Genomic DNA, 10,818 nt, shown 5'->3' on the forward strand with positions numbered 1-10,818 from the left:
TTCAGGTCACCAAATAAAAGCATTAATGCATAGTGCACACAGTGCACAGAGGTCTTTAGTGCATAGTTTGTGGTTAAGTTTGGCATTATGCACTGTGCCCTCACTGAAAGTGACGGGCAATCATAGCATTAGCTCGCCAAAATATTAGTTGGCTACTGTTAACATTGCACTGCGTCTCGTGCTTGTATTTCCTTTACCTCAAATGACAACTATCTTGCATACAATACATGGCTTGACATGAAACGGTTGGTGTCTCAGAAACATTACTTTAATTACTTTAATTAAGAGACTCTTCACCAAACTCTTCTACTGAACTGCACGCCACATTTCCTCCGTTTCGCTAACGGCATGGCGGCTGATTAGTGCGAGCAGTGTCCATCGTTCAAGCACTGCATTTTTGACCATTGAGCAGCATCCGGGCACTTCCCGTGTATATTTGTAACTTCCTGGTCCTGTATGTATATGTCGTCTGGTCTTGCACAAGATGTATGTATGTTACTGCTGCAACACTTGAATTTCCCCATTGTGGGATAATAAAGGGCACATACTTACTTACTTACTGAAGAAATGTATCTTAAGCTTGGATTTAAAAGTGGAGAGTACAAGTGGAAGTACATTGACAAATTGTGAGCAGTGCGTTCCAGAGTTTAGGACCAGCCACACTGAATGCCCTGTCGCCCATGATGCACAGGTGTGTGGAGGGGGTGGCAAGGAGGAGTGTGTCAGTGGAGCGTATGTAGACAGAGTAGAGAGTAGAGGCACAGTCACAGTCCCAATCACACCAGGCTTATCGCGTCACTCCATTCAAATTCAGGCGCAACAAAAACCTCCCGCGCTTCTGATCACAAATGCACGGCTTCGCCTCTCTCTCTGATCTTTGATCGTCTTACCTCTCGGCGTATCGTCAATGATTACAGGGATGTGATGAATTGCGAGTGCTGTAATCCTGGTCTGTGCATGTGTGTGTGTGCATGTGTGTGTGTGTGTGTGTGTGTGCGTGCGTAGGTGGGTGCTGTAAGTATTGTAATCCTGTTTGTAGTGCCTCTCCCCACCAGACTCGTGTAAGACTCTGACACAAAAACCCCATCCTAGTAAAGCCCCAAACCATGCTATTGCCATCAAACGGTCTGGTCCTGCTATCTGATATAGGGATGTGTGATTGTTAGAGCATGCGTCTGTCTTTGTGTGCATCTGTGTGTGCACTTGACTGTGTGTGTGTGTGTGTGTGTGTGTGTGTGTGTGTGTGTGTGTGTGTGTGTGTGTGTGTGTGTGTGTGTGTGTGTGTGTGTGTGTGTGTGTGTGTGTGTGTGTGTGTGTGTGTGCGTGCGTGCGTGCGTGCGTGTAGCTCATGTGGATTTTGTGCCAAGTGAGGTCCGGATGTGGATGTGGTCCCAGGCTGCTCCAAGCTGCTGTGTGTCATCCAGGGATCGCTCAGCCGTCTGTCCCCCGTGGACACCAGCCGAGCCTCCACACAACAGGGGCTGCAGTGTGGAGGAAAGGCAGGATGGAGGCTGAGGAGAATGGGGGAAGGAGGAAAGGAAAGGAAAGGGGCTGGGGAAAAAGGGATGGAGCAATGGTGCTGGGAAGAATAGTGGGATGAAGGGGATGAAAGGGGAAAGGAGAAAAGGGATGGGGAGGGCGGAGGAAGGAGATGGAGGGTGGAGGGTGGAGGCTGGGCAGGATGGAGGCTGGGGAAAAGGGATGGACTGAAGGGGTTTGGGGTTTGGGATGGGGAAAAGGGCTGGCGGGTGGAGGATGGGGATGGAGAGTTGGAGGCTGGGGATGGGGGAATATAGATGGGAAAGGGGCTGGGGGAAGGAGAGGGGAAGGAGAGGGGGAAGGGGATAGACTAAGGGGCTGGGGATGGGGGAATGGGGATGCCCAGTAGGCTAAATGGTGGATAGAGGATGAGGAGGATGGGGAGGGGCATATGATGAGCACTCCCTGAGAAAACATTGACATGCAGTCAGGCAGGCGGGCAAGCAGGCGGGCAGGCAGGCGGGCAGGCAGGCAGGCGGGCGGGCAGGCAGGCGGGCGGGTAAACACACACCCTCCCCTTGCCCTCACGGTTACCCTGGAGCCCCAGCATGGCACTGCCAAGGCTGCTAACAGCATGGACATTACAGGACTGCTGCTGCTGGATATTCCATCCAAACTCATAACGCAGAGATCAACACTGCACAGTAGAATACAATCATGGTCTAACCCTGGGGCAACCAATGTGAGATATCTAACACAATATTAGGATTTTGAACAATCACCTGCTCATGTTCAAAATCCTGATCAGGTCCTAAAATATTTTTCTCTTGTCTTTTCCTCTTTTCGCTCTTTCTTTCATCTCTTTCTTTAAGCTGATTGACAGTTATGTATGACAATGTGCTATACAAATCTTACTGTTATTGCTATTGTTATTGCTCTTTAAAAAAATCTACTCTCTAGCCTTCTTGGTCTAAATGATGCCTCAAGGTAACACTTCAACAAAGGCTCCCAATCTTACATACTAATGTTCTCTGATGTTTAGTATTAAGATTGGCAACAATTTAGAAATTGAACATGGCAATATCTTAACTTATGGCATTCTTTATTTTGTACATGCAGTTCCTGATTATATTATGTCAAAAACAAAATAAATAATCAGAAATGGTAGAATCAACTCAGCTATAATATCAGGTTATATAGCCATGGTTAAACATGGAGCGACTTTTTCTGCATTCCAAATATGTACATAGCTGACAGATATCACAGCTGCAGAACACTTTTATCTGTCATTTCATACTTCAAAATATTAACGGTAATTGTATATTTTCAAGCAATTTCCCCTGTTCAGAAATCACTTCATCGCCTCCTCTCTTTTCTCATTTTTTTTCGAGGGGATAAGTTTAATTCTGTCAACAGCGTATAATGATCATGACACCTGCAATTATACCGCCGGGTGACATTCTTGCTTTGATATTTTAAGTAGGAAAACATACTGTAGCCCTGCCGTGACTGGTGGCAGGTTACATAAATTTGGCGTATATTTGTGGGCATGGTATAAATATCATCTCTTGGCAGACGACATTAGAGATTCATTCTGACGTTACCATGGCAGCGCTGCCTGGAGAGGTCACCTAAGCCTGGCGCGCTGAAATTCTCGGGGAGAAACATTTCCAGCAATAACAACACAGATCTCATTAATTTCCAAGATTTGTTCTTTATCCACCATGCACACCGGTGTCTCGAGCCAAGTTGTCTCCCCTCTGAACAGAGTTGTCACGATTCTTAACAGGTGCTTTTGAAACTTCAGTAACCTTTCAGTGCAGCCATTGTTCGTGCCTTAATCCATATCCGTAGTCTATTGGTATTGAATCACAGTGTATGACTAGTAGGATGGTGGGTATAGGTTTTTGTCATTTTAAAACAGAGTATATGTAAGAACGTGATAAAGGAGGGAAGTTACTATATAATAATGAACTGCTACCAAAAGACATCCCATTTGTGCATGGTGTGGTGTCATGCCCTACATTGGCGATGCTTCCATATAATATTTTTTTTCTCTTACTCTTTCATTTTACTGAAACAATGGTGCCCTTGAGGAGTTCATGTCAACTCCATATCCTCTTCTTTTTTAATTTCCCTTTTTGCCCCATTGGGAATGTAGGCTACTGCAGAGGACAATTTACCAGTAACCCCAATGTTATGCCTCTGTGCCTCTCTCTCTCTTTCTCTCTCTCTCTCTCTCTCTCTCTCTCTCTCTCTCTCTCTCTCTCTCTCTCTCTCTCTCGCTAGTATAGTATAAAGTCTTTCATATGTGACATTTCTCTCTCTGAGACACAAAGTAGTGGTGTACCCTTATTGTCTCCTGACTGACTAGCTGACATCAGCAGCATGGTGAGGGGAAGGGTATACTGTACACGTGTTAATAAAGACCTCCAGCTAGACATGCAACTTTATTCTGCAATAGACCACCGAGGTCCACCTCATAAAATACTGTACAATACTGTATGCTACACCAAAGATTCTCTATTCTATGCATATAGATCGTCTCTGGTTACACACTTTCACAACTCCTCACAAATTCTATTCTATTCTATTCTATTCTATTCTATTCTATTCTATTCTATTCTATTTTATTCTATTCGCAGGGCTAAATTGGGCAGCTTTCTGAAGAGAAAGCCTGTTTAAAAGACTGTTTATTTAATATTTCATATTGATGGCCTTTTTTAAGAATCAGTCATTCAGGCACAACAAGCCCCTAGTCAGTATTGTGTGCTCTTAACAGGGACCGTGATGTATGGTCACTATTGCTGTAAAATAATAAATAAATTAATAAATCAGTGAGCTCACGAAGCAGTAAAACTGGCCGGTTTCAGCAAATTCTGGGAGTCAGTATGCTGTACGTACACTCCAGGTGTGAGTTAGCTCGCGGCAAACTGTTGGTCAGCACATACATCCACATCTTCGCTGTCTGGCTCTCTGCGCGCGCGCGTGCGCGCGCACACCCACCCACACACACACACACACACGCACACGCACACACACACACACACACACACACACACACACACACACACACACACACACAAACACACGTCTGCTCTGCACCGTGTACACTGCACTGACACGCCTGGGTATTGGCCTTATTAAAGTGGGCAGGGGGCTGCTGATACACATACTATTGTACTGTTCTGTACATGTGCACAGTTACACACATGTGCATCGACTGCTGTGTGGAAGACACACTATGAGGTAGGCCTACTCAATCACACACACAAACACACACACATGCATGCACACAACTACCCACATGCACATGTGCACAGACACACACACATGCATGCACACAACTACCCACACGCACATGCATGTGTGTGTGCACGCGTGCACACGCACACGCACACACACACACACACACACACACACACACACTACAGCCCTCCTTCAAGGTTGCCAAACGGTCTGAAGGCAGTAGTGCTGTGATTCGCTGCCAATCTTACCGTTGACAGGTTGGACTGGCCACAAAAGCAGCCATTTTTTTCTCTCCCCTTCTTTCATTTATTCTTCAGTTGTTACTCATATGAAGCGTGAATACAAACTGGCGTTTAGTTGAATCACCGCCACTGCTGTCTGTAAGAGGAGCATCAAAGAGGATCATCGCTTGCATCAGCTTTTAGAGGAACAGATAATTAAAGGCTCTCTCTCTCCCTCTCCCTCTCTCTCTCTCTCTCTCTCTCTCTCTCTCTCTCTCTCTCTCTCTCTCTCTCTCTCTCTCTCTGTGTCTTAGAAAATCTGAATGTGTTGCCCACCCTTTGCATGGATTTAGTCATTACACAACAGTATTCATTATTTTTTTTTCTTCTAAATTTCATTTTTTGATGGTGCTGCTTCTGCTACTGATTCCTGCTTCCCCAGGCTGTCAGGCGTCTGAATGATCTAAACAGTGTGACACATCAGTGTATCCAAGCGCGCCAAAATATTTCAAAGAAACCATAAAACAGGACAACACCCCAGCATGTGGTGGATTTGACATCAACGGCTCATTTCTCTCTCTCTCTCTCTCTCTCTCTCTCTCTCTCTCCCTCAGTCTCTTCTCTCCTCGCAAGCCTGCTGACAAACTTGCATCCACCACCACAAACCAGCCTCATGCAGGCAGCAGAGCAAGTTCCCTTCCCACTCTAAATTACAGCTCCTTGTAAATATCAAAGCTGCCTCTGCCAACACGATAGAAAGGAGGGCTTGGGTGGGAAGCAGATAGCGTCTGTCTGAACACCTTGCTGTGGCGCGTCTTAACATTATGGCAACCTGTGCTCCGCTTTCCCACTCACTTTCAAATAATGACGGATAACATTTTAATCCACGCAGAGGTTAATTAAACGACGGGTAGAGGAAGAGTCGCTGTCAAGGATGGGGGCTCTACCGGCGGCGCACTTGAAATCCCCTGTCGCCGAGAGTAAATGTCACCTTGCTCATGTAAGCCACCACCCCCCGCCACCGTCGCCATCGCCACCACCACGCCACCGCCACGCGTCCGCCTTCTCCATCGCAAGATAACTCATTAAGAAAAAAACACCTGTTCCTGATCTTTATTTAAAACAAACAGCCAAAGTTGATCTCTGTGTCCTTTTGAAGTTTCGCTGCTATGCCGCCACACTCCTGGGAAAAGGAAGGAGGCAAGAGAAGAAAAAGTGCGAAAGCAAATGAAGGAAGATCTGTTCTGGGAAGGGAAAGAGGCTTTGCAACATTTTAATTAACGAGAGGTTTACCTAACATTTGATGGCGTTACAAGTAGATGCTTTAACTGGGGTTGACTATTTAGTACATGCCAAACTGCAGCTTAGTCCATCTGTTGGTGTGAAGGGTGGTGTGTATATCAGGGATTGAGTGTGAGGAAATGGTGGTGGTGGTGGTCGTCGTCGTGTGTGTGTGTGTGTGTGTGTGTGTGTGTGTGTGTGTGTGTGTGTGTGTGTGTGTGTATGCATGTGTGTGTGTATGTGTGTGTGTCTGGGTGGGCTGGTGAAGTGATGAGATGTTTCGGAGAGGAAATTTAAAGCAAAAGGTTTGCAAGTCAGGACCTCCATTGATCAGCCACATTAAACACAACTCTCTGATTACACAGTTAATACACAAGGGGGGGCAAGCGGAGAGCTTAACCTGTCCACTCTCATTAAATTCAAACGCTTTAACTTCATTTCATCAGAGAGAGAGAGAGAGAGAGAGAGAGAGAGAAAGAGAGAGAGAGAGAGAGAGAGAAAGAGAGAGAGAAAGAGAGAGAGGGAGCCTTATCCACAACCAACACAAGTAAGATTAATCAGTATGGACAGCAAACAGATTTCAGTGGGCTGCATGCAGGAACGAAACATTATTTTTGGATCCAACACTTCAGCATCTCCCCTCCTCCGCCCACACAATTAATCAAACGCAAACAACAGCAGGACAATATGGAGGGGAGGGAGAGTTGGGGGATGGGGTGGGGGGAGGAGGAGGAGGAGGGACGCTTGATTATTAGCCAGTGACAGCTATAACTATATGCCTCTCTGTTTCATCTCTCCTGACAACACAAATGTACCAACAGCCAGAGATGTTACAACACAAGAGAGCAATTTAGTCCTGCTCGTAATGTGTTGCAGAAGGGAAACCTGAACTGTACATGCGGATGTTTTTAATAATACAATTTGAATGGATGTGTTTGTCTGTTTGTTTGTTTGTTTGTTGACTTGACCTGAGGTGTACATACATAAAATGGTGGGAAGAGAAATGCATGTGTGTGTGTGTGTGTGTGTGTGTGTGTGTGTGTGTGTGTGTGTGTGTGTGTGTGTGTGTGTGTGTGTGTGTGTGTGTGTGTGTGTGTGTGTGTGTGTGTGTGTGTGTGTGTGTGTGTTTTAACCAATGGGACCTCTGTGTAGACATTTGGTCACGTTAAGTGCACTCAATCATAATTAATTTTGGAAATATTAGGTCATTTATTTGTGATAGCTTTTGGGATTCAGACTTCATTATGACCACTGCTTATCTAACACTGCATGTACTGTATGTTTAGGATTGTTAGGGCCATTTTGCAAAATAGGTTTACCAGAATCCTTAAAGCTCTACCATAATTCCCAAAGTGGCAAGGTCTAAAGGTCTCAAGAATAGAAGACAAGAGTATAGAGTAGAGTATCATTTATTGATCCCAAGGGGAAATTAATCTGTCTGGAGAATAATCTGTCTCAACTAATTATCTGTAGTCCTGTCACTGATTCCTACACTGGCTTGCGACCAAGTGAGATGCACAGATGGGAAAAATGTATATCTTTTCGATAACATGAAATAGATTTAGAAAGTCTTGTGATGACTGCTTATGTTATACATTATGTGTAGGGGTGTAGGCCCATTATGATTATGCAGAATTTGGGGGTTTGATCACGGGTAACCCTACCTTAGGACTACCCCAAAATCTTGGGGGCACCTAAATCTGTCTCTTAATCTCACAATCAGTTGCTATTAAGACCTTTGTATTTGGGGTTTGATAATGAGTATTAAATTGTCATTTGTCAAATGCATGGGGAAATTTCAAGTCATTAGCTCATCAAATTAGGCATGCAGATTCATTAGCTATTTCAATCTCAGTAGGGGCTACCATTACAAGAAGGTTACCTTTAGGCTAATAACCATGGACATGTATTCTATAGGGGAACTACAATTCCCTTTGACAGTGGTCATACTGTACCGTCCCATGTACTACAGTGCTATTACAGTGCTATTGTAATATTCACCAAGACGTCGCTAGGTATACGTAGTATGCAGGGCTGCCGTAAGGCGGGTGGGGACAAAGGGGATAGTTGTCCCTGGCCCAGGGGGAGATGGGGCCCAGAGTTGGTCCCTCATTGCATTGCATCTATTGGACAGGGGGACCTTTTCAGATTACTTTGTCCCGGGCCCGGCCAAACAGTGGCTCTAGTAGTATGGATATACACTGGCATTCACACGGAGAAAATGCAGCAAAATGGTCTTCATGCACCCTGAACAACACACACTTACACATGCCAAAAATACATCGCTAGGCCACTTTCATTCTTGAGAGAAACCTGACCCCATGTTTCATTTCCAATGCTTTTTATGTATCTCTGTAAAGGCTGATAGTTATACAACTCTTCCCTTTCTTCACTCTCTCATACAGTAGTGTGTTGCACAATGCCTCCAAATAAAGTTGCCAAGCACCTCTGGCATTATGTGCAGTGCAGTACTGGCATCCCTCTCTAACGTTGAGGCTTGAACTAAGGGGTTTCTTTTTCTGACTGAGAAAAGCGAGCATTTTTTAGACTGCTCCAAGGTTGCAGCCATTACAACCCTTCCTCATTCTCATCATCTTACTTTTCTACACCATAGTCTCTCTCTTCTCTCTCTCTCTCTCTCTCTCTCTCTCTCTCTCTCTCTCTCTCTCTCTCTCTCTCTCTCTCTCTCTCTCAATAGATGGCAATTACATGGCTGGCATTCGGGCAAAAAAATCAAAGATGATGGTTTTATTGGCTGAATAATAATAACCAAGGCCATTTTTATTACAAGCACATAAGGATGAGGCTGCTTGGTTCATTTATTAAAACCCCCTAAGAGAGCACATCTGCCATAGGGGGGTGGAGCAGAAGGTGTTTGGTAGACGAAAATGAAAACCAAAGGATATACTGAGCAGGACAAAAAAAGAGAACAGAACAACATTTACTTGTTTCAGTGCAAACTATCTTTGTTTTTTTCCCCAAATTTCCTTTCTCTTTAAACCCCCCCACTTCCCGTGGTTTGTCTTTGAGCGGTGTGATAGAGCCTCAGCGTGGCGTCCTCCTTTTTTCTTTAATTGCGCGCACTCGGCTCTCCCTGCAGGACTGCGCGCGAGGCTAGTAACGGGCGGCAGCACACAATGGCGGACGCGCTGTCAGGTGCTCGCCGGTCTCTCGCACATTAATCATCCCCCTCCCCTGTCTAGTAGTGTGGCGGAGACGGGAGCCAGCTGGGGTCGCGGTTGCCTGACAACAGCATGTAGGACTTCTAAATGTTATCTCGCGGGCCCATAAGGAGGACACACCGGCACCTGAAGGGAGTCGCACCCATCTGGAGGATGACTGCCAAATATCAAACCCGCATTTAAACTAATCTGGCTGCCTGGCTGGCTGCTCTGTGGCGAGTAAAGCGGAGCGAAGGCACTTGTTACCCAAAACAGAAGCTGAAACAGAAGATAATTATTTCCCTTGTTTATGTCATTGAAATTATTATTTTTTTTCATTTGGCATGTCCAGGGGTGTTTCATTCTGGTGGTTTAAACAAGGTGAAATGTATCGAAGCAAGCATGAAAAGACAACAGTATGTTGTTAGACACACTCTTATCCAAAATAAATAACCAATGTTTTTTTGGTTTGTTTCTTTTCAAAGAATGATGTTCAAGGCTTGATCTTACAGAGGTCGGAAAGCATTTCAAAGCCTTTGACAATGGCATCTTTAAACACATGCCTACCTCTGGTTGAAATGGCCTTAAGTGTAGAGGCTGCATGCAGTCATCTGCATCCAAATACTTATTGGCCTACCACTTACTGAGGATTTATTGAACGTATAATGCCTTATGGGTACAGATAGATGCTTATATTGAAAAGGTGTTTTCTGCATCCTTTACATCCTTTACAAAGTGAATATATGCAGGTACACGGCAAAAGGCCAGGTAGGCCTACATGTCAATAGGCCTATGTCTTCATGGCGAAGACCCTGATGTTTTAAAATGTTGTGTGTTCTATATAAACCATTTGGTCAGAGTTTCACTGTGCATAATTCTTCCTTTCTGCATCCACTGTAGGCCTACTATCATGTCCAAAGTGGCAAGCTCTCAATATGTAAAAAGAGTCAGTTCAGGGGCTGCACATGTAAAATAATATTTTTTAGATGACATGAAATAATGTCACACACACTATATTACCAAAAGTATTCGCTAACCTGCCTTGACTCATGAACCTCATCCATTCCTAACCTATTGGATTCAATACTATATCAGTCCACCATTTGAAGCTATTACAGCTTCAACTCAACTGGGAAGGCTGTCCACAAGGTTGAGGTGAACATTTATGGGAATTTTTGACCATTCTTCCAAAAGCACATTGGTGAGGTGGTCACACAATGACGTTTGTGGAGAAGGCCTGGCTCGACTATAATATAGTCTCTGCTCTAATTCATCCCAAAGGTGTTCTGATGGGTTCAGGTTAGGACTCACTCGGTGCAGACTAGTCAAGTTCATCCATACCATGCATGCCTTTATGGACCTTGTTTTGTGCACTGGTGCACAGTCATGTTGGAAGAGGAAGGGGTGCGCTCCAAACCATTCCCACA

This window comes from Engraulis encrasicolus, chromosome 13 (genome assembly GCF_034702125.1).
Source record: "Engraulis encrasicolus isolate BLACKSEA-1 chromosome 13, IST_EnEncr_1.0, whole genome shotgun sequence".
Lineage (NCBI taxonomy): Eukaryota > Metazoa > Chordata > Actinopteri > Clupeiformes > Engraulidae > Engraulis > Engraulis encrasicolus.